Source organism: Schistocerca cancellata, chromosome 5, assembly GCF_023864275.1.
Source record: "Schistocerca cancellata isolate TAMUIC-IGC-003103 chromosome 5, iqSchCanc2.1, whole genome shotgun sequence".
Lineage (NCBI taxonomy): Eukaryota > Metazoa > Arthropoda > Insecta > Orthoptera > Acrididae > Schistocerca > Schistocerca cancellata.
This window is the reverse complement of record NC_064630.1, coordinates 272,417,252-272,441,964: the sequence shown is the minus strand read 5'-3', so window position 1 is coordinate 272,441,964 and position 24,713 is coordinate 272,417,252.

Below are 24,713 nucleotides of genomic sequence, written 5' to 3'. Positions count from 1 at the left end.
TTAGAAATAAGAGATTTAACTTTGAACTTCAATTAAATGATTCTGAACAATTAACAATAGTAAAATTTAGTACGTACCAAGCTGAGCTGCAGTCACAGGTAAGCTTAAATACGCTAACAAAACTCGCACTCTTAATTTGTACTTGTGTAATCTAAATATTGTAGCCAGCTATGAATACCTTAACTGAACTTTGAAATTAAAGCAGTGAAATCGAATGATATTACTTTAATGCTGGCGTTTGAATTTCAACGACACTCGGGTTCATTCCGGAAAAGGAATTGGGACAATGAGCAACAAAGGTTCATGCTACGTTGCTGTAATTTAGTGAGAAAAATTTAACAGTTTGAAAAGCTGAGGTCTGCCATACAGTTCTAAAACTTTACGTGCTACCAGTCTTCCTTGTTGGTTGATTGAAGGTTTGAAGTCGTCGATCGAGGAGGTGGCGACAGTCGCTCATTGTAGGTCGTCGCTGTTGCAGAAGCTGGATGTTGGCGCGCCTTCTTCTCGACACGGTCACCAAGCGAAACGGGCTCTTGGTGTGTGCCAGCTAACGCTTCCCGTCCGTGACACCATGTCAGCAACTATCATAGCAAGTCGAGCACAATTACATGCTGCCCAACCCCGAAAGCGCGGCAATTCGCGGGAGCGTCACACAACACACCTGCTCCACTGCCCTCCTCCAGCCAGACTCCCTCTGCTCTGCCCGCGCTCCACGCGGCAGAGTTAACATTACCAAAGATCCTAAACACTTTGGTTCTCCACACGACCTATCGATGTATTCGTTCGACAGCATAGTTTTCCCTAGGCAAGACCCAGCGTAAAATACAACTAATATTTACAAAACAAACCAATTATACATCGACTTAGATGCATAGATATATATACAAATAGTAAAACAATTACAATATATAAAGGCACAGAAATGTCATATATTCAGGTAACAAAACAAGGAAAAAAATTTATAGTACAATAGATGGAAATAGGAGGATATGCATTTCCGGCGTTACAGGTTGTGGATGCATTTTTCTGGTTGCTTTACATTCTCGGGTGTGTGTCAACGTCGGCTGAGGCCACAGTTTGTACACTTTTGAGTTTTTTAAAATTGTGTCTTAGTTTCCAGTAATGGAAATGGAAATGAGCGTTTGGCGTCATTGGCCGGGAGGCCCCTTGCGGGGCAGGTCCGGCCGCCTTGGTGCAGGTCTTACTACATTAGGCGTCACATCGGGCGACCTGCGCTCCGGATGGGGATGAAATGAAGATGAAGACAGCACAACACCCAATCCCTGAGCAGAGAAAATCTCTGGCCCAGCCGGGAATCGAACCCGAGCCCGTAGGACGGCAATCCGTCACGTTGAGTACTCAACTATCAGGGCGGACTTTCCAGTAATGGGCTCCAGTAAGTTTCTTATATCTTTGAATTATTTTGTTCCCATCAAGGCATTCGTCACATTATCGATTCATCAATCTGCCCTCAATCAAATGGCAAGGCAGAACGACTAGTGCTTGTTTCAAGTCCCAAATGAAAAAAATTGTTGTGGGTTCTTCGCTGGACGTAGACCTTCTCCATTTTCTGAGCACCTATCGCTTCACGCCTATGGGGGAGTGGAGCCTGGGCGAGTTGCTTCACGGTTGGCAGCCACTCACGTTTCCCCACCTTCTGTGGCCTGTGTTGCACTTGTCACAGTCTGGTTCGTCTGGTCGTTTCGCACCGGGTCACGGGTGTGGGCGTGAGGGTTTAGTCACCAGCCAAAATGAATATTGTCCACTGTTGTCTGCCGCCGGGGTCGCCGTCCCTGTGACGTCCGTGTGGGTGACGGGCTAGTGGCGCATCAATTTGATCAGTTGCGCCATCGTTCGCCACCGAAAGCTGCCGTTTGGTGTGTGAGGCTTCCATCACTGCAGCCCGCCCAGCCGCCCTCCGTCTCGAGCCCATCGACAGTTTGCTGTGGAGGCACCCCCACCCCACCGGCTGCCTCCTCCACATATGGCGCCCCACTGTCTCCGGCCACAGGTCCCTCGTAGTAGTCTGCTGTACCGGTCGGGCCAGCTCCACTGGCCCCTCGCCGTCATCGCCTCAGCCATCGTCACCAGTAGATCCAGCCCCGAGACTTCCACACTGGAACCTGCCTGCAGAAGACGACGCAGTGATGGCGATGCCACCCTCTTCCTCGGTGCTGTCGTTAGGCCTGCCCGCATCCCAGCGCGTTCCGTCCCCATGCTCCAGCACACCGTCCCACCCCGCCGTCGGCACCTGCCGCCGCTGCTCCGGTCCGATGGATGTGTCTCTCGTCGCGCTGCCACCGTCTCCTCGGTTGCCTGGGCGCTCACTTTACACGAGAGAGAGATATGCTGAATTCTGCTACTAGTGTGTGAGTGTCGCCGTGCGTGTGTATTCAAATCTATCGCCAGCTGTATCAACGCTGGCCGGCCACTAGAGGCCGCCGGTAGGAAGCGTGCATACTGCACGGTCTCCGCCGCGCCGCCTATCACCGGTCTGCGCCTATACAGGGCGGTCCACTGATCGTGACCGGGCCAAATATCTCACGAAATAAGCATCAAACGAAAAAACTACAAAGAAAGAAACTTGTCTAGCTTGAAGGGGGAAACCAGACGGCGCTATGGTTGGCCCGCTAGATTGCGCTGCCATAGGTCAAACGGATATCAACTGCGTTTTTTTTTAAATAGGAACCCCCATTTTTATTACACATTCTTTTAGTACCTAAAGAAATATGAATGTTTTAGTTGGACCACATTTTTCGCTTTGCAATAGATGGCGCTGTAATAGTCACAAACGTTAAGTACGTGGTATCACGTAACATTACGCCAGTGCGGACGGTATTTGCTTCGTGATACATTACTCGTGTTAAAATGGGTTGTTTACCAATTGCGGAAAAGGTCGATATCGTGTTGATGTATGGCTATTGTGATCAAAATGCCCAATGGGCGTGTGCTATGGATGCTGCTCGGTATCCTGGACGACATCATCCAAGTGTCCGGACCGTTCGCCGGATACTTACGCTATTTAAGGAAAGAGGAAGTGTTCAGTCACATGTGAAACGTCAACCCCGACCCGCAACAAATGATGATGCCTAAGTAGGTGTTTTTGCTGCTGTCGCGGCTAATCCGCACATCAGTAGCAGACATGTCGCGCGAGAATCGGGAATCTCAAAAACGTCGGTGTTGAGAATGCTACATCAACATCGATTGCGCCCGTACCATATTACTATGCACCAGGAATTGCATAGCGACGACTTTGAACGTCGCGTACAGTTCTGCCACTGGGAACAAGAGAAATTACGGGAAGATGACAGATTTTTTGCACGCGTTCTATTTAGCAACGAAGCGTCATTTACCAACAGCAGTGACGCAAACCGGCATAATATGCACTATTGGACAACGGAAAATCCACGATGGCTGCGACAAGTGGAACATCAGCGACCTTGGCGGGTTAATGTATGGTGCGGCATTATTGGAAGAAGGATAAGTGGTCCCCATTTTATCGATGGTAATCTAAATGGTGCAATGTATGCTGATTTCCTACGTAATGTTCTACCGATCTTATTACAAGACGTTTCACTGCATGACAGAACGGCGATGTACTTCCAACATGATGCACGTCCGGCACATAGCTCGCGTGCGGTTGAAGCAGTATTGAATAGCATATTTCATGACAGGTGGATTGGTCGTCGAAGCACCATACCATGGCCCGAACGTTCACCGGATCTTACGTCCCCGGATTTCTTTCTTTAGGGAAAGTTGAGTGATATTTGCTATCGTGATCCACCGACAACGCCTGACAACATGCGTCAGCGCATTGTCAATGCATGTGCGAACATTACGGAAGGCGAACTACTCGCTGTTGAGAGGAATGTCGTTACACGTATTGCCAAATGCATTGAGGTAGACGGACATGATTTTGAGCATTTATTGCATTAATGTGGTAATTACAGGTAATCACGCTGTAAAAGCATGCGTTCTCAGAAATGATAAGTTCACAAAGGTGCATGTACCACATTGGAACAACCGAAATAAAATGTTCACACGTACCTACGTTTTGTATTTTAATTTAAAAACCTATCTGTTACCAACTGTTCGTCTACAGTTGTGAGCCATATGTTTGCGACTATTACAGCGCCATCTATCACAAAGCGAAAAAAGTGGTCCAACTAAAACATTCATATTTCCTTACGTACTACACGAATATGTAATAAAAATGAGGGTTCCTATTTAAAAAAAAAACGCAGTTGATATCCGTTTAACCTATGGCAGCGCCATCTACCGGGACAACCATAGCGCCATCTGATTTCCCCCTTCAAGCTAGACGAGTTTCGTTCTCTGTAGTTTTTTCGTTTGACGCTTATTTCGTGAGATATTTGGCCTGGTCACGATCAATGGACCACCCTGTATACGCGTGGAGCAGGGCTGACTGAACCCATTTATGTTCTTCTAGTTTGTATTGCTCACATGACTTGTTCTTCGTCTTGTTACGTGTGAAATCACGAGAGACTTGTTTTCGTTATTGTTCAGCCATATTTTGCTACGTTGTTACCGCAGATTGCTTCACCCTGTCCACAACAACGCAGTTTTAAGCCGTTTGAACTATAGGTCTAGTTTTAGTCGATTATGGTACGCTACTGAGAGTGGCCACACAATTAAGAGCAACAGATTGGCTGCTCGGAGCAACTATAAATCCTGGGGAATATAACATTAGCCGATAATAATAAAACTGATGGAACAACTGACATTTGTGACTACTGTGTTAAATATTAACGGAAGTCACAGTGATGAACGCAAAAATATTTGGGAAATGGGGAGGAAAATATAGTGCTCGTGTGAGAGTCTTAGAATGCACTCCTTGCTGTATCACAAATGTTCGCGTAATTCCACCTGCGGAATAAATAGCTGATCAGTATCTTCTTCATTTCATGGATCAATTTTTTTCGGTGCCCATTGCATCAATGATTCCTTTTGGATAAATGTCGTTATCTGGAGAGGGAATCTTCCTCCACCCATTCTTTCACGATATTCCTTTCGGTTTGTTCTATTTTCTTGTATTTTATGAAGGATATTAAATATATTCAGTGTTTCATCAATTTCCGAATTTTGAATTTTGTCAGCTCTTGTGCAGCCCTGACTGCTCTTCAGAATCTTGCCATCTCTTTTGTTTGTATGTGACATTCTTGGCGTTTATTTGTAACCAGCTATTGAGTTCCGTGAACAAGCATTGGAAGTGAAGTTGCCTTACAGAATTTTAATCTTGTATCTTTCTGCGTTTTATTTTTCTTAGAAATTTGTTTATTGTTCCATATATATTGCAAAACTTCGCTAGTTTCTTCTCTACGTGTTCGTCATGCCCGTATTCGTATGTGGCGTCAAAAAGAAAAAAAGAAAAAAGAAGTAGAAGGTAAGAAGGTTTGATCTGTTATGTTATTCTACATGAATGGCACGAAGTCCAGAAGAAAATGAGAAATTTTAGTGGTTCGATGCTCAACTGCCGAAGTGACCATGACACCACACAACGCAACTAAATGTTACTTGAATCCGTAGTGCTGCTCAAGGTGCGTTGCTGTATGGCTTGTTGGTAGGCGGCCCGGCAACAAGTGTTCCGCGGCGGGCTACCTGGGGCGGGCTAATGAGGCGGCCCTCAGGCTGAAGCCTCGGCCAGGCAGTAGCGTGTGCCGAGCACCGCCAAGGATGTCTGCCTGACAGCCCTCCACTCCGCTCGAGGGCCGCGCCGCGCGCTTTGCGCCCGTCCCAATCGCCGCCACCGCCACTGCACCCGAAACGGTGCGCTACTATTCTGTCCCAGGCTATACAAGCAGGTGGCGATCAACAGTGATATACCGCACATGGCTGCACGCATCTGTATTTCTCAACATTATTAACCCTGCAGATGTGATGAAAGCCGCTCACAGTTCATTGACTATTAGCTGAGTACCCTGCGTTGCCCAGACATCGATTTATTTCATTCTTCTATTAGTCCATCTCCTGCTTCCCCCTCTCTCTGCTCATCTCCTCCTTCCTCCCCCACCCCCCTCTGTACGTCCCTTCCACCCCCTGTCTTCGTCCACCTCCATCACCACCACCTCCATCACCACCACTCCCTGACCACCTGCGTCTGCCATTCTCTCTACCCATATCCTCTTGCCACTCTCCCTGACCATCTGCTCATCCCTCTCTGTCATTCTGCTCATACCTCTTCTGTCCTCCCCCCTCTAACCCCATCCCGTTCTCCCCTCTCTCTCTGTCCATCACCACCTTCCTCCTCTCCCTGTACATCTTGTCCATTTTCCTCTCTGTCCATCTCTTCCACTTTCTTCTGTCCATCTGCTCTCCCCTCTCTCTGTTCATCTCCTCCTCCCTCTCCCTCACTGTCCATCGCTTCCTTCCCCTATCTCTTTCTTTTCTCTGTTCGTCTCCTCCTCTTCCCTTTCTCTGTTCATTTCCTCCTACCCTTCCCTCTGCCCATCTCCCCCCCCCCTATCGTGTCTCCATCTCCTTCTTTCCCCTCTCTGCCTGTCGATCTCCTCTTCCCTCTTCTCTCTTCAAGTTATCACCCTCACCCCAACAGGAAGTTGCTGGTTTCTTTCCACATAGTAAGTAATACGTGAACCACATTTCGTTGATTTCGATCTAGGAGTTTAGCAAGAGGTTTTTACCAGTGGCTTTGCCCCTGCACGCAAAAGTCACATATATTGCAAACAGTTTAACACATTTCACACATATATCACCTGTATCTCTATCGAAATTCGCCCTGAAGTTTCATTTGTACGCAGCTCATGATTTGTGACATCATATCTCCTTAACTATATGTCGTACAATTATATGATTTGCAGGTACATGTGTTTTATATACGAATACTGTCTGTGAAATGTACCGCGAATATAGTTAGTAGTAAAGAAGTAATAAATTAACATGGGATGCCTGATGCGGCAGTCTTACTGCATGAACAGCGAAAATTTGGTAAGCGATAAACTTTTATCGTTTCAACATTTTGTGGTGGTTGACACCGGGGAAAAGTTTTGCAAAGGCTTGAAATTATATGCCAACTTTATTGCAAGTCACTAAGTGCTCTCATTCTCAAATACTGAATGAATATAGTCTGGGTGTTTGCACGTGACGAGCTACGCCTCCTCTTAAAACGACTTACGCCTCCTTTTCAGCCCCACGCTCACCCCTTCAGTAGGCAGCTAGGTTCTACCCTCACAGCGTTTCTTTCCTGACAGTAAGTGATAAGTATACCACTTTTGGTTGAAATCGATCCACTTGTTTAGGAAGAGATGCGGAACTGTATATATAACTCCGCCAAAGCCGGTCCCAGGCCCGATTGAAAAAGGAGGAGGCGGAGGAGTAACACCTCGTTAAAAAAACCTTGGTTCACCTGGCCCGCGTGATAGTACCTTATGAGGGTCCCTTGCCAAGAAAACGGTGAAGACCTCAACGGCAGTGAAGGCGGCGATGAAGATCATCAGAACGGCGGAACTGACGGAAGAGGCAGGCTTTTGTATAAAAGCACCAGACTGTAGCGTCTGTTCCCACAGTGGGCGGATACAAAAGGCGTCTGTCCCACATGTTAGTGGCGGTCTCACTTATAATTCTAAGCTAAATGCTTGAATTTTTATCATGGAAAGGTTCAACTACCTTTCCCCAAACTAAACTTTAACCTAAGACAAGATGGTAAATTTCAAAAGGAAAACTACTCCACGAAGTAAATCTGCCACTGCTATTCATGGCGGTGAAAATAGGCATTTGGATTCAGGAGAGCCTAGAACATCGTGCAAGGAAGAGTCGGACCTTCCTAGTACTTATTTCAAAGATAAGACCAAAGAAGAAACACCTACTGGGAACATCAACACACTTATGTTAGTTATTAGGATCAGAGTGCCCAAAATTGAATAAGAAAGGCGAATTAAGAGAACTAGAAAAAAGAGAGAGAAAAATATTAAGAAAAATTCTAGGTCATGAGAAAAACAATGAAATTAGTTATACAAATATAGAAAATATCACAGATACAATGAGGAAGAGACGGCTAAAATTTTATGGACATTTAAAAAGAATGGAAGAAACACGGATTACAAAGAAAATTTTTAATTACGTTAGTAAGCTGAAATAAACTGTAGGATGGATGGAAGCAGTAAAGAATGATGCCAACAAAATAGGTGTTACAGAAGAAATAATACATGACAGGAATCACTTCAGGTTACTGATAGAAAAAAAACAGGTGATCACGCTAATACGACTGGACAGTGTTTAAGCTGGCCAGCTGACGAGGATACAGAAACTGCTCTTGCGGAATTGACCAGGCAGTAGCGCTGTCTATGCCTCCAGAAGCTGCAACTTGTGGCACATACGAGCTGTGCGAAGCCTAACATAAACGGTATAATCCCTGTCACTGTTGCTAATGATTATGTGCTTGAAAATCGCCAGTACAATCAGCAGAAGATCTTTTTCCAGTTGGAATGCGCGTTAGACAAGTCGTTTGACGTAAGTGATCCGGCCGCTGTGGCCGAGCGGTTCTAGGCTCTTCAGTCCGGAACCGCGCTGCTGCTACGGCCGCAGGTTCGAATCCTACCTCTGGCATAGATGTGTGTGATGTCCTTAGATTAGTTAGGTTTAAGTAGTTCTAAGTTCTAGGAGACTGATGACCTCAGGTGTTAAGTCCCATGTGCTAAGAGCCATTTGAACCATTTTTGAACGTACGTGACATGATTTTGAACCACTTTCGTTGACTAAACGGTAGAATAATACGTCTGTCCTTTCCCCCGTGGAATAATAGGACTCCACTTCACTGTTAACGTTCTTCAAATTGAGCAGAATCGATAATCTTGTTCTGATGCCTGCACAAACCCAAAACCTTCTGTACGGGAGGGTAGCTGTAGGAGAACTTTGTACCCACTCTGTTTGTACTAACTGGCGCTTCACCTATTTGATTTACATGTCAGTGTTACTACTTTTACCATATATAATGAACGACCAAAAATTTTCCGTTCGAAGGCGAAGAGTCCAGAATCGGTATGCCAATCAGGCAAACTCGCTGTGAACATTAACGCAATCATCCCACCGACGCAGCATGTTGCAAGGTACACGTTTAGTAAAACACCGTTGCCTGCTGCGTGAAGAAACCCGTTACTGCCTGCTGCACATCCTCGTCCAGCAGGAATCATAGACCCTACAAGGTCTTTTTTTCGGGGACCGGAGGCGTGATAATCAGATAAGAAAATATCAGGACCATAGAGCGGGTGCTGGAGTTCCAGTGTCCGTAATGGATGGGGTTGGCCTCCCAGACTGCCCGGTGTCTTGTGTCAAATCGCGTCCAGCATGGATCTCGGCGCACCATGAATCGTAGCAGTCAAGTAGATGCAGTATTTCTCGATTTTCAAAAAGCATTTGATTAAGTGCCACATCTGTGCTTATTGTCAAAAGTGTGATTATGTGGGGTAATAGAGGCAACGCGTGGCTGGACTGAATATTTATTGGTAGAGATAACACTGCATGTTACCTAGGATGGAGAGTCATCGACAAACCTAGAAATGACTTCAGGTGTACCACGGGAAGTGTGATGGTCCCTTGCTGTTTATGTTTTATATTAACTATCTTGAGCACACTATTAGTTTTAACCTCAGATTTCTCGCAGCTGATGCAGTTATCTACAGCGAAGTACAGCTGTACAAGTATTTAATCACACATTGATAAGATTTCAAGGAGGTACAATGACTGACAACTTGTTTTAATATTCCAAAATGTAAAATTGTGCACTTCACAAAAAATAGTTCAAAATGTTCAAATTTGTGTGAAATCTTATGGGACTTAACTGCTAAGGTCATCAGCCCCTAAGCTTACACACTGCTTAACCTAAATTATCCTGAGGACAAACACACACAACCATGCCGAACCTCCGCCGGGACCAGCCGCACAGTCCATGACTGGAGCGCCTCAGACCGCTCGGCTAATCCCGCGCGGCCAAAAAAATAGTATCCTATGAATATAATATTAGTGAGTTAGAGTTGGAATCTGTAAACTCATACAAGATTTTGGGTGTAAACTTAGTAGGGAGATGAAGTGGAACGAACACATAGGCTCTGTCGTGGTTAAAGCATGTAGCAGACTTCGGTTTGTTTGTAGAATATAAGGGAAATGCAGTCAGTCTACAAAGGAAATTGCAGGGGGTTTTGAACGCATACAGAGAAGGGCAGCATGTATGGTCACAGGTTTGTTTGACCCGAGAGAGAGTGTCACTGAGACGTTGAGAGAACTGGACTAGCAGACTCTTGAAGATAGAGCCGCCCATGTGGCCGAGCGGTTCTAGGCGCTTCAGTCCCATAGTGCTCAGAGCGATTTGAACAATTTTTTTTTAAGATACACAGGAACTATCCCGATAAAGCCTACTGATGAAGCGAGAACTAGCTTTAAGTGATGACTGAAGGAATATACTACAAACCCCTACACATCGCCCCCGTAGAAAACGTAATTACAAGATTAGATTAATGACAGCACGCACATAGACATTTAAACAATCAATGTTCCCGCGCTCCACACGTGAATGGAGTGGGGGAAAGCCCTAATAACTGATTTGAACAATTTTTTTTTAAGATACACAGGAACTATCCCGATAAAGCCTACTGATGAAGCGAGAACTAGCTTTAAGTGATGACTGAAGGAATATACTACAAACCCCTACACATCGCCCCCGTAGAAAACGTAATTACAAGATTAGATTAATGACAGCACGCACATAGACATTTAAACAATCAATGTTCCCGCGCTCCACACGTGAATGGAGTGGGGGAAAGCCCTAATAACTGACTCAGCCCTCAGCCCTCTGGGCTCTGGAATGCAGTTCAGAGTGGTTTGCAGAGTATACAGGGTGATACTTTCCACCGTGTACAAACTCTACGGATTGACCAATGAGAGGATACGGAGAAAGGTCTAATGAATTTACGTGCGGAGATGCATGGTCTCTATGCTAAAGACCGTTTATTCAGTCATACTCTGTTACAGAGACTGCGATTTTCTACGCGCTGTACCATGGAGCCACATTTACAGAACTTGTGGTTTCCTCCAAGAAGGTGGTATTATTCCTTGTACGTCATGCCCTAGTGCCCTCTCCTGCCATAGCAATTGGTAATGTTGTGTCCGATTCACATATTTTGCTGACTCACCTTATAGTGGATGTGATACGCGTTGTACACAATGGTTCCGTATTTGAATTGAGAGCTTGCCGACATCGTGTTCACTTATTGAAAGGCAAATGGCAACGGCCGGCCGGCAGCAGGGTTGTATCACGAGACCTATCCCAGCCGACAACAACCACAGCATTCAATGTTTGCTACAGTGTTTCGCCGTCTGTCTGAGACGGTGTCGTTACAGGAAGCAGGTGGTCATGAAGAACGTACCCGAAATGTTTGGACGACAGATTTGGAGGAAAATGTGATTAACGCTGTGGAAGGCGACCGCCGTGTCAGCACCAGGCAGCTGGCCCGCCAGTACAGGGTAAGCCAGACGACCGTGCGGAACATCCTCCGTGACAATTGTTACTACCCTTTATCACTTACAGCTTGTGCAGACTTTCAACGTGGGTAGCCGTTTTGTCACTGGTGTCTTCACCAGGATTTGTGTCATCTATCCTATTCACAGACGAGAAAACTTTTATGCGGAATGGTATTTTCAACTTTCATAACATCTGTGGGATGAACCCCATGGTATTTCGACAGCGGATCATTAGCATAGGTTGCAACAGGGATGAGTGCGCCGGGATAATAGGCGACGGTATTTTGGGACCATTCTTCCTTCCACTTCGCCTAACTGACCGCAACTACCAGCGTTTCTTTTGGGTGACTACCTCCCCTGCTGGAAGAAGTACCATTGATGATTCGAAGAGCTATGTGGCTGCTACATGATGGTGTTGCAGCCCACTTCACCGTTAACGTCCGGACGCATCTCAATCGTTTCTTCCCTGGTCGATTTATCGGACGAGAATGTCCAGTTGCAGGGCCTGCTCGTTCACCGGATCTCAACCCGTGCAGTTTCTGGTTATGGGGCCGTCTCAAAAGTGTCGTGTATGTAGAGCCCATTCTAGATGTGGAGACACAGCGTATTCAAGCTGCCTTTGACACTCTTCGAGTGCAGCCTGGCTGATGTAAATGTATGAGACAGAACATGGTACGGCGCGTACACGCATGCGTTGAGGCACATGGAAACCATTTTCAGCATATACTATAACTGTAGCTGCATAGTACATCGCGTATTACACCGCACCCTCTGTAACAAGGTATGATTGAATATATGGTCTCTAGAATGGAAACCATGCATTTCCGGACATAAGTTCATTAGACCTTTTTTGTTACACATCCTATAATCGATCAGTGCCTAGAGCCTGTGCATGGTCGAAAAAAATCACCCTGTAGATGTAGATGTGTTATATCTGCAACAGCATCATAGATAGAGGGCTAAGCACAGGGACAAACACAGCCGGTAAGAAATGATCAGTGACCAGCAGCATGAAGACAGCCTGCACCACTGAGTACTGACCGTTCTCAACAGGTGTTCGTTTCCGGAATTACTTTTATAGGTCTCTTCTTTTTTCCTGGTGCTATCTCCTGTAACAAGTTGGGGCACTTATTAAACACCGTGTTTTCCATTTTATCTTAGATGAAAAGATGGAAGATTTTGAAATAACAAGTTATTATGTAACTTTTAAGGACCAATTTAATCATTGTTCAAATACTGCTGCTTTGTGATGATAAAAACAGTTGAAATGTATTCACACTCATCAATTTATTGATGATTACTAATTCTGTACTGAAGTGCATTGTTTGTCATTAATAAATATAATCAGATTGTCAAGTTGAATGGGATTATAAATCCATCTAAAAGGGAATCTTAACGAAATTAACACCACCCAAAATGCTCTGCACGATGGGAGCTAACAAACTGCTCATGTACACTATCTGAAAATATAAATTTGTTATAGATTTAGTGTCTATAACATCTTTTTGTTGTGATGTGTACCGCGGCTTCGAAATGTTGAGCATAAAAGGAAAATGGAAACTTAATGTGACACCAAGAGCCGGAAAGTTTCCGGAAATATTGAAAGCAACAGGGAAAGCGTTCCGCAAGGAATAGTTACCTATATTTAGACAACACAAAACCATCACTTCTGAACGTTTTCCAACCGTAAATTTACGCCAGTAGTACGTGGAAAAAGACGAGATTATACCAAACGCCGTCACAGGAAAGGAAAACTCACCTGTTTGAATGTCTCTTGTGATTTTGTGTTCATACTGCGTGTCGCTGTAGAAATACGGAGCCTAACACGTTAGAAGAAAGAGACGGCTGCGCATACATCCGCTGCCATTTAAAGGACACGGAGGATCTCCGTAAATACAGTACGGCGCACTCCTGCCATTACGCCAGCGCCGGTCTGCCTGCCCAGTTTGCACGAGCTGCGCCGCAGCGCCGGAGCTGAATACGTCCGCGTAATGGAGGCGCCGTGTCGCGTGAATTAAGCCCGCCCGTATTCTTCAGAAAACTGCCGGCGCGCCTCCTTCCCGTGCCTAAGAGGCTTACGATGGCGCGCCACGCTGCCGGTTGCTTCCCTAGCAATAATGGCGCTGAGGTACCGTGTTTACATCAACACACGTGCCCTTTTTAAGAAGCCTGTGACGTTTGCGCTATATAAATGAGAGTAAACAAACGAAATTGCTAATATTCGGTAGACACGTGCAGAAAGTAGGCCAATTTGATGTACGGGGCACGTTCAATAAGTAATGCAACACTTCTTTTTTCTCGGCCGATTTCGGTTGAAAAAAATGCGGAATTTATAGTGGGACATCGTGGAATATTCCCGCTTCAGCCCCTACAATTTCAGGAAGTCCTGACAGGTGCAGTACTACACGTAGCCTTCAAAATGGTGTCTGTAACGTAGGTGCTTTCCTACAGAAACCTATCATTGACGTTCAAGGTTTCGCAGATATTCATAGGCGGCTTGGTAGTGAACAAAAGCACGGTGAGTGGTTGGGCGAGGCGTCCGTTATCATCACAAAAGTGTCGCGCAATCGTCTGATCTCTCTCGTGCCGGTCGGTAACACGCACTCTCAGGAAAGTGAAGAAACGACTTCAGCGTGTTCCTTGCCATAAAAATGCAAACGGTCTTCTCCTTCTCCAAACAAGTCTGCGTACCCGAAAGCAGCTCACAAAACTTAATAGGACTGTTCTTCCTCATCCACCCTACAGCCCGGATCATGCGCCTTCCATGTGTTTGGCCCAATGAACGATGTACACCAGCCGGCTGGGGTGCTCGAGCGGTTCTAGTCGCTACAGTCTGGAACCGCGCGGCCGCTACAGTCGCAGGTTCGAATCCTGCCTCGGGCATGGATGTGTGTGATGTCCTTAAGTTAGTTAGGTTTAAATAGTTCTAAGTTCTAGGGGACTGACGACCTCTGAAGTTAAGTCCCATAGTGCTCAAAGCCAATTGAAACATTTTTGATGTACACCACGGGAACGTACGTGGACGATGGGGAGGTTACTGATGCGGCAAGACGTTGGCTCCGACGTCGGCCAATAAGGTGGTATCGTGCGGGCATAGAGGCCCTTCCTGTAAGGTAGCGTAAGGCCGTCGCACTAAACAGACATTATGTTGAAAAATAGGATTTTGTGGCTAAAAGAGAGGGCAATAATATGGTGTATTGGAGTCCTAATAAAACCAACCCGCTTTCACAAAAAAGTGTGTTACATTACTTATCGAATACGCCTCGTAAATTCAATTTGAAAAAGAAAAATGTCTACAGCAGTCAAATTGGCCAGATATTCAGTGTAGTGCCTCAGTAATTTTGTTACGGAGAATTTAATTTGGAAACAATGAACCTATTTCTATCGCACTTTTGTTAGCAGATTCAGGGCCATCACCAACCGTCACAAAATGGAAACTGAACCTACGGAATTACATTTTCCTGGAGATATGTTGACTCAAGCAGGAGACCCCGATTCCAGTCCTTGTATTGTCACAAATTTTAATCCATTACTTCTGCCTTTAATGAAACTGGAAATCCTTACGTGTTTCCATTATGCTTGAGAATTACAGCAAGGGGGAAAAATATCGCCAGAAGATTTTGAACAGCTGAATAATTTTTGAAAGTGTCGCTTATTAAGGAACAAACCTAACTCTTGACAAAGAAAGACTACCAGCCTTAAGGGACGCTCGTTGTTTCCATTTCTACTACCGTTCTTTTCAGACGATTTCTATTGTTTTCTCCTGTATTACTATAGACCTTTGACCTGAAGGAAGGAATTGGCATTTCTGGTGAAAATGAATCAAGCTTTTGCCAACACGATAGCAGGCAATGCAGAACAGGTTAGACTGTTTCGTACTCATTCGTTTTCAATATTCTTACGCCAAATCGAAAGACAGTAGTTTCTCACGGCGCACCTGATATACAGTGAAATATTTATTGCAGGGAGCATGCCAAAAATGCTGAAGAACCCTAATAGGAAATTCACTGCACGTAGGTAGAAGTTAAAAATGTATTTTAGTACTTCAGGGCATACATGAAAAAATAAGTGTTAAAAAATCGAAATTATAATTCCGAATATAATCTGCTGCTCATGGCATAAAGGAAACTTCAGATGGACTCATATTTACCTCGTGTAATTTTTAGACCTAATCGTATTCAGTGCCTCATATTAGCAAAAATGCAATATTTTATTCTGTCTTCTGCATGAATTCTCGTCCGGATCATTAGTAATTATTGCAGCGTATTACATTTACACTTGATAGTCAGCTGGCAGTTGTAGTCATAATCATTTCGTTTTTCGAATTGAAATACTTATTTTCTGCGATTGTCTAAATAAATGGTAGAGAATACCTACATGCAAAGTTTTATGGAAGTTGTTCTTGATGTATCTTTTCGAAAGCCGGTTCGAACTCCAGTGAGAAGATATCAGAGGCTTTTTTTTTTTTCCTCTCGAGGCCATGCGGAGTGCTTAAACGAAGCTCTATCCACAACCAGATGTTAGAACAACTGTAAAACTTGTAATCTTTTTGCCGGTCACAGTTTTGGGCACTTGATTAAACATATTGATTCGAACCAAGATAGGATTAAAACTTACTAGCAGATTAAAACTTTGTGTTGGATCCATAACCCACCTTCTGCTGAGTTGCTCTTAGCAACTGAGCTATCAAGGCAAGGATCACGATATGTTTGTCACTAGACTGCGAAATTCAAACATAGTTAATATTTAGTATTCAGTCCTTGGATGTATCGAAATAAATACATATGTTTAAACTATATGTATCCAGTCTCTGAACTGACTGTTAAAGATGCCAAATATTTAATAATTGTCAAAAATTCTAGGACCAAAATTAAACTAATAAAAAATTAATAATTGTCATCTTTGACAGACAATTTTAAGATTCTTCGGATGCACCCAGTTTAAAATCTTTGATCTAACATGCACTAAATACGCAGCGACACATACTTATCTTCGTACCTTGTGATGGGCTGACAAGCGAAAATCGGCTAGTTAAACCATAAATGTTGTAGAATATTATGCAAGATTCGTGTGTTTCTCATTATTAATATAAATACAGATATTCAATTTAAAGAAACGATTTTTTAATCATCATTATAAAAGGACGATTTAATAACTGTGGACCCCTTGTCGCATCGTCCTACTCGTTGTCAAATTCTTCTTGCCATGGGATCATTCACTCCCTTAGTCTTTTCTTTTGTACTTTTTTTTCTTTCAGGGATTCTAATTTAGTTGGTACTGACTTTTTCTTATGTCTTATCTCACCAGAACATTCCTCCAGAAGACGGTTCTGTAGTACCAATTATTTTTATCTTTAATATAATGTCCCTGTTTATCATCCATAATAACGCTACTGTCCGCAAATAAATATAACGTTATATAAACTTTATTTTTTTCTGACGTCAGTGTGTCCGAGAATGAAATTTAACTGTCTTTTTGTAGCTGTACATCTACCAGTTGTACTCAGAATGCTATGTTTTGTTCTACTACCTCGCAGGTATTTGTATTTTTTGACGTTTGATATCTGCGTATTTATGTTGCCAAATTTTGTACTGAATCTTGCTGTACTGTATAACTGTCATATATATTTAAAATGCTGGAGATGAAAATTCTGTGAGTTTACTTATTATGTACCCGATACTGTCTCAATTTTGATCAAGATTAAGCTGGTTATGAACAAACAACATTATCTTTAGTTCTTCCTCCAACTCGAGTACCTCCTTGATATATTTCCTTGACCATTGCTTCAGTTTTGACTGGTGGATGTCCCGATGACGAAAATCCATTTTTCTAGGATATTCTAGTACTGAAAATTTTTCAAAAAATTTATGCATATCTTAAGTCTACTATAGTCACCGTAGTATAAATGTCTGACAGCAATGATGTAATTTTATCCGTTTTGACTGTGAGTGGGGCGGTAAGATAAGATAGGTAATTTGTAAAACAGCTAATGTCTAAGTTCATCGCTGTCCCTGGGTTGTTGCTGTTGTTGTTGTTGTTGCGGTCTTCAGTCCAGAGACTGGTTTGATGCAGCTCTCCATGCTACTCTATCCTGTGCAAGCTTCTTGATCTCCCAGTACCTACTGCAACCTACATCCTTCTGTATCTGTTTAGTGTATTCATCTCTTGGTCTCCCTCTAAGATTTTTACCCTCCACGCTGCCCTCCAACACTAAATTTGTGATCCCTTGATGCCTCAGAACATGTCCTACCAACCGGTCCCTTCTTCTTGTCAAATTGTGCCACAAACTCCTCTTCTCTCCAATTCTATTCAATACCTCCTCATTAGTTATGTGATCTACCCATCTAATCTTCAACATTCTTCTATAGCACCACATTTCGAAAGCTTCTTCTCTTCTTGTCCAAACTATTTATCGTCCATGTTTCACTTCCATACATGGCTACACTCCATACAAATACTTTCAGAAATGACTTACTGAGCCGGCCGAAGTGGCCGTGCGGTTCTAGGCGCTGCAGTCTGGAACCGCGATACCGCTACGGTCGCAGGTTCGAATCCTGCCTCGGGCATGGATGTGTGTGATGTCCTTAGGTTAGTTAGGTTTAACTAGTTCTAAGTTCTAGGGGACTAATGACCTCAGAAGTTGAGTCCCATAGTGCTCAGAGCCATTTGAACCATTTTTTTGACTTACTGACACTTAAATATATACTCGATGTTAACAAATTTCTCTTCTTCAGAAACGCTTTCCTTGTCATTTCCAGTCTACATGTTATATCTTCTCTACTTGGACCATCATCAGTTTTTTAACTCCCCAAATAGCAAAACTTCTTTACTACTTCAACTGTCTCATTTCCTAATCTAATTCCCGTAGCATCACCCGACTTAATTCGACTACATTCCATTATCCTCGTTTTGCTTCTCTTGATGTTCATCTTATATCCTCCTTTCAAGAGACTCTCCATTCCGTTCAACTGCTCTTCCAAGTCCTTTGCTGTCTCTGACAGAATTACAATGTCATCGGCGAACCTCAAAGTTTTTATTTCTTCTCTATGGATTTTAATACCTACTCCGAATTTTTCTTTTGTTTCCTTTACTGCTTGCTCAATATACAGATTGAATAACATCGGGGAGAGGCTACAACCCTGTCTCACTCCCTTCCCAGCCACTGCTTCCCTTTCATGCCCCTCAATTCTTATAACTGCCATCTTGTTTCTGTACAAATTGTAAATAGGCTTTCGCTCCCTGGGTTATTGTTTCATTTTAGTAAGCTATCTAAATCAGTGGTCCGCAGCCCGGTCAAGTTTTCCTGTGGCCCGCTGTTGTTAGCCGTATTTTATAATAATAAGCTTCTAGCAACTAACCGCAGAATCCAAAAACGTCAACTAATATTAAGGGCTTCTTAAGAGTGCAGTTTCTTGTTCAGTTACTACCAAACGTGTTTTCCGTGACAGTAATATTGTAAGATTTGTGCATTTTCTTGTTCAGTAAAAACCAAACATATTTACAGTGACCGTAATATTTTAAGATTTGCTTAATTTATTTAACGTTGGCAAATTTGTCCGTGAGCTAATTAAAGTTTGCCGCATACGTTAGGCGAAGAGTGGAGTATAGCGCGGCCACTATGGGGTTAATAGAAGTGAGGGGGGAGATGTTTTGTTGTTTGTTTTCCAGTGCTGAGAACGCACGAGCGTGTGGAGCTGGCTCATATCAGTAGCTATGGTATAAATGTCAAACTGAAGTAACATGGAATCGTGAACGCCTATTACAGAGACGGTTATCTTCAAATGTGGTACTTGTCTTTAGCATTTAATATGACATCTCATGAGTGCTGTTGTAATACTACGCAATGAGTAAACGAGAAACGACAAATTCAAATAGTTCAGATGGCTCTAAGCACTATGGGACTTAACATCTGAGGTCATCAGTCCCCTAGACTTATAACTACTTAAACCTAACTAACTTGAGGACATCGCACACATCCATGCCCGAGGCAGGTTCGAACCTGCGACCGTAGCAGCCGCGTTTCGGACTGAAGCGCCTAGAACCACTCAGCCACAGCGGCCGGTGAAAGAAAAAGACATTCAGGACTTTCAGTAGACATTTGTGATCGTGTCTCATATTGTAGTTACTCTGTAACGTTCCTTTAAAAATGAAATAAAGCTTTACGATTACGTTGAATGAATGTCTGAACTTTGGAATGGATACAGAATTGTAGTGTGGCGTGTTTAACTGCAAGTGGTGTGTTATTGTTAGCAAAACTTTACACGAACTGAATGGGCAATGCAACACCCAATACCAATAAAGAAATACAGTCACTGCAAAATACAGTCAGCTCCTTAGGCACTGAATCATCTGGCCCTCTTCAAAATTGTTAACTTTGGTCCCTGTACACATAGCAGCAACGGAGTAACGCGATATATTCCGGTCTCTCATAAAAAAAAAATATAAATATGCTAACTACAGGTTCAGCAGTGTGCAATGCTGGCCATAATACTTTGAAATGCACATGAAATTCTTTTGAGTGATAAACGAGAACGTTTAACAAAATCCAACTTCTTTGAAAATTATATGACCTGGAGTGGGAGGCGGTACTGATTATGGTGAGTTACTAACACTCGGTTTTTTAGCGAAATTACATTGCAGGTTAAGTTTGTCTTTTCAAAAACATCTGACAATTGAAGTTACATTACTCACAACTGATTCACAAACAATGAGATTTAACCAGCAAGTATTATCTAACATCATTAATCCAACATAAATACATCATCAAATGAAATATAGCTCTATTAACAAATCTTAGAAACATTACAAAGTGAAATATCTAACTAGTCGATTTATCAAAACTGTTAACGTACATTCTAGAGTTATTCAACAATTGTAAATGTGGTGTCACCGCCAGACACCACACTTGCTAGGTGGTAGCCTTTAAATCGGCCGCTGTCCGTTAGTATACATCGGACCTGCGTGTCGCCACTATCAGTGATTGCAGACCGAGCGCCGCCACACGGCAGGTCTAGAGAGACTGCCTAGCACTCGCCCCAGTTGTACAGCCGACTTTGCTAGCGATGGTTCACTGATAAAATACGCTCTCGTTTGCCGAGACGATAGTTAGCATAGCCTTCAGCTACGTCATTTGCTACGACCTAGCAAGGCGCCATTACCAGTTACTATTAATGCTGGAAAACATGTACCGTCAAGAGCGATGTTCACCATTTATGGATTAAAGTTAAGTATTCCACAGCTACGTCCTTTTTTGCTAGTCTAATTTCCTTGACCTGTTCCAGACCTCACGCCAGCCTGCGTGAGCTAAAACGCGTGCCTTTCGGCTTCCTCTCACACCGGGTTGGCTCTCTTGCCAATCCACAACAGTAAATTATCAGCCTACTCATCTATACTAACACGCTGGCAAAAAAATAAAAAGCAGAAATCTTAATTATTTAACATGTTTACCTTGGTTACATGAAGACTTCTGCTTCCATCTTCAACAATATTGACATACTTACATTAATCTAACACTTGGTGGCTTCACACAACAACCACGTTGTCTTCGCCTCACAGACAGCCAGCTACAACTGAGCGCCCAGTGCTCCCTTACTCCAACACTACTATGAAGCAGTATCTCTGGCTTTGCGGTCATGCAGTCAGCGATCCGCATTACGAAGCCTATCAGGGACATACGTCGTTTATAATATACCAGTTTCATTTTAATTTAAATTTATATTCTTGTCAACTTTGGGTAGCACATACAAGTTTGCACCAGTATACTCCTTTCAACTTAAATTAATTAATATAACCTACTAATTTATGTAGGTTACCTGTTAATAGTAAGACCGGTAGGGGACCGAGCGGGATGGCGCAGCGGTTAGCACTTAGGACTCGCATTCGGTTCAAAACCCGTCTCCGGCCATCCTGATTTAGGTTTTGCGTGATTTCCCTAAATCGTTTCAGGCAAATGCCGCGATGCTTCCTTTGAAAGGGCGCGGCCGATTTCCTTCTCAATCCTTCCCTAATCCTAGCTTGTGCTCCGTCTCTAATGACGTCGTTGTCGACGGGACGTTAAACACTAATTTCCTCCACCGGTAGGGGAAGGTATGGTAAAGTCACCATGACGGCAAAAGTGGATTTTGCGTATTTTGTCCTGTACAGCGCTACTGCCTACCGAGAAGTGGTCAGATTGGTTCAATTGCAATGCACGATTGACGGACGAAGCTTGTTCTGTTATTTTAAAGTAAAAACTTTGTTTTTGACTTGTGTAATGTAAGGGAAACCATTTATATTATTATTGTTACTTCACTTGTATGGAGAGTAAATTGTTTTTACAATATCAGTGTTTCAATAAGGTGCTTTGACCTGTAAATGTATTGCCTATTTATTTATTTCAGTCTGATGATTTTCTCTGTGTACCCCTTATGCCAACATGAAGCCCTATCGGGAAAATTGGCAACATAGCTAAAAAAACACGCATAATACAATTGATAAAACTGACTTCTAAACCATTTTATACATGAAGCTGTCATCTGCCATTCTATCCCTCTTGCGACACTTCTGAATTAATTAAGCAATATTATTTAAAACCGTCTCTATTTTTTTATATTTGGGATAATACAAAAGTCCGATAGGAAACAGTCTGCTGCAGCTCCTTCGTAATTTTTCAGGTAGAAGTGCGTGAAGATGTCTAAAAAATGTGCCCAGGTAGTCAGAAAAGCAAAGATGCGGTCCTGTTGCGAACGCACTGCCCACAGTAGCCGGTTAGGCACGAACATCTGGTCGCTGTGTAAGCCTTCAGAAAAATGCTTCTAGTTCCAATAAATTATTTTTTTCTTAAAATATTTTGTGTGATACTTTTTAACGTGTAGATTCAAAATGTGCAAGTGGTAAACTTGTATGAATAATCAAGGTTCGGTGAAAAATAAACTTTTGGTGAATGAAAAATGAATTTCTGTTTGAGTGGCCACTTTACACCCCTCTGACCTCACCCCCTCCCCTCCCGCTTTCTTATGCGGTCGGTGGTGTTTTTCTACAATGTCAGCACTGGCTCTTTAGCAAATAAGTTTGACGACCATTGTCCTAAATCATTTAAGATGAAAGCCATGACAATGCAAGAAGATAGCTTACTTTCTTCTCCATTGTTACACTACGACCCCGGAACGTTAACCCCTAACATTCATTGCTTCCTTTTCGTCGTTCCCAAAGTATGAAATCATACGCCACTGCCTACTTCAGCCAACTGAACTCCCCGAAAGTGGCATCTGCACAGTCACTGAGGTATCTGCAGTGTCACTGACATTGTGTTGGAGCACTACAAGAAGCAGCAACAGAAATTATCACTGTGTTAGCGCAGAATATTAACAAGGCTGCCGGTTGGATAAGCTTATTCTCATTCGGTTTGTAGCTGTCATTTTACCATACTAGATTCGATTTTCCACTTTAAATGGTCACAACATGCGTTCTGCGGAATACATTAAGTTTTTCGTTGATTATCCATTCACATCGTGGGGGGCGTACCATGTGGCCTGTACATGACAGCCATGCATCTAGCGTCACGTAAGTAATTTCTTATGCTATTAGCGTCACACAAGCAATTTGTTGCGCTATAGCAAAGTGACAGGCGGATGGCGCGAGTGCTACACAACTAAGAGTGCTTTGTTGCAGCCCTTCGCTTTGCTCGATAAATATAGCTGGAATCATCAGCGCATGTTTCTCTACAAACCTGTTCTTGTAAGATTTTTGTAAAATGACCTCCTCGTTAAGCGACGAACACAAGAGACATTGAGTTTGACATCTCGTCAAGCTGATGCCATTAGAACCAGAACATCAGTTTGTTAGATAAGGGATCAGCCAATGGTTCTGTAATACACCTCCTCAGCATTCATCTGAAGTAGTTTTGGAAAATAGTAGAGCACCTGAATTGAAGCGATTAAAAGCAAAAAGGGGGTGGAGGTTAAGTGGAAAAATCAAGATTCTGAGAAAATGAGCTTTAAAGCTTGTATCAAATTTAAAATTCGATGTTCATTCCCATATTACATTAAGCCATTCAGAAAACTTTTATTTATTACTAGCTGACATACCCGCCATTACCCGGGTATTCATTTTGCCAACTTTCTATTAGAAACGAAAACAAAAAATAGTTGTGTTTGTAGTTTAATTTCGAAAAAAATTCATTTTCATGTGTTCGTGAGAACACCTTTGAAATCATGAAACAGTCGTGCAAAGATCCCGGACAGTTGCTATATACTGCGTCGATTTTGTAAACGTCTCGATAACAAAGCCTTTTCATAGTTCTATAGTTAGCTATTGTTTTTGCCTACAGCCATTTGCGATTCGCAGTTGAAAGCTTCAAAAGCACTGTCAGATGTCAGGGATTTCCTTAAGGTGACTCGACTGTACGAGCGTATTAGCAGTAAAGAGTGAACATATTAAACCTTCATGCATGATGCGGCATTTTGTCACGCATTTCAGTGTTTATGACGTCATACCTCCTGAACTACGGGTGTTAGGTAAGTAGTTCTTACACCCACAGCGATTTCACATATCCTTTACTGTCAGACAACAATCGCTGTGGGTGTAAGAACCATCTACCTAACATAGTTCAGAAGAGATGATGATTAAGCAATGTTGCATAAGAAACGTAAATTTCTAAGCATTCTCTTAGCACGTACAGATACAAACACTACCAATTGGTTTTATTATGGCAAATGTCAGTTTTGGGCCCCACATAACATGATTAGAAGACACAGCATCATTAGCCGATTGTGTGCTTGGTCCTCAACTTTCTGGCGATCTCCTATTTGTTATTTTTGTTACCGAAAATGTTTATTCTGAGTCCCACATAACATGATCAGAAGGCACCACATCATTAGCAGATAGTGTACTTGGCCCTGCACTTGCTGGTGATCTCCTATGTGGTTTAAAACAGACGTTTTTGATTTGTGCTTAAGATGTGTATAGAATGGATGGGAAATTGAGGCAAAAATGGAAGTAACTGCTGCAACAGCGGGTGGCGACAGTACATACAACCGTATTGTGGGTAAACTTCGGCGTCCTAGGTTTCATGGCCTTAAATGAATGAAATCAAAATTCATGCCGTCTTATAAAACATTCCACACAATAGCGGCCTGGAAACAATAACTTATGGTCAACGGTCTTCAGTGAAGTGTACTTTATTATATACGTCCAAAACTTAATGCTGTTTAGTTCTTGTTCTGACCGCTATATTGTCATTAAAGATA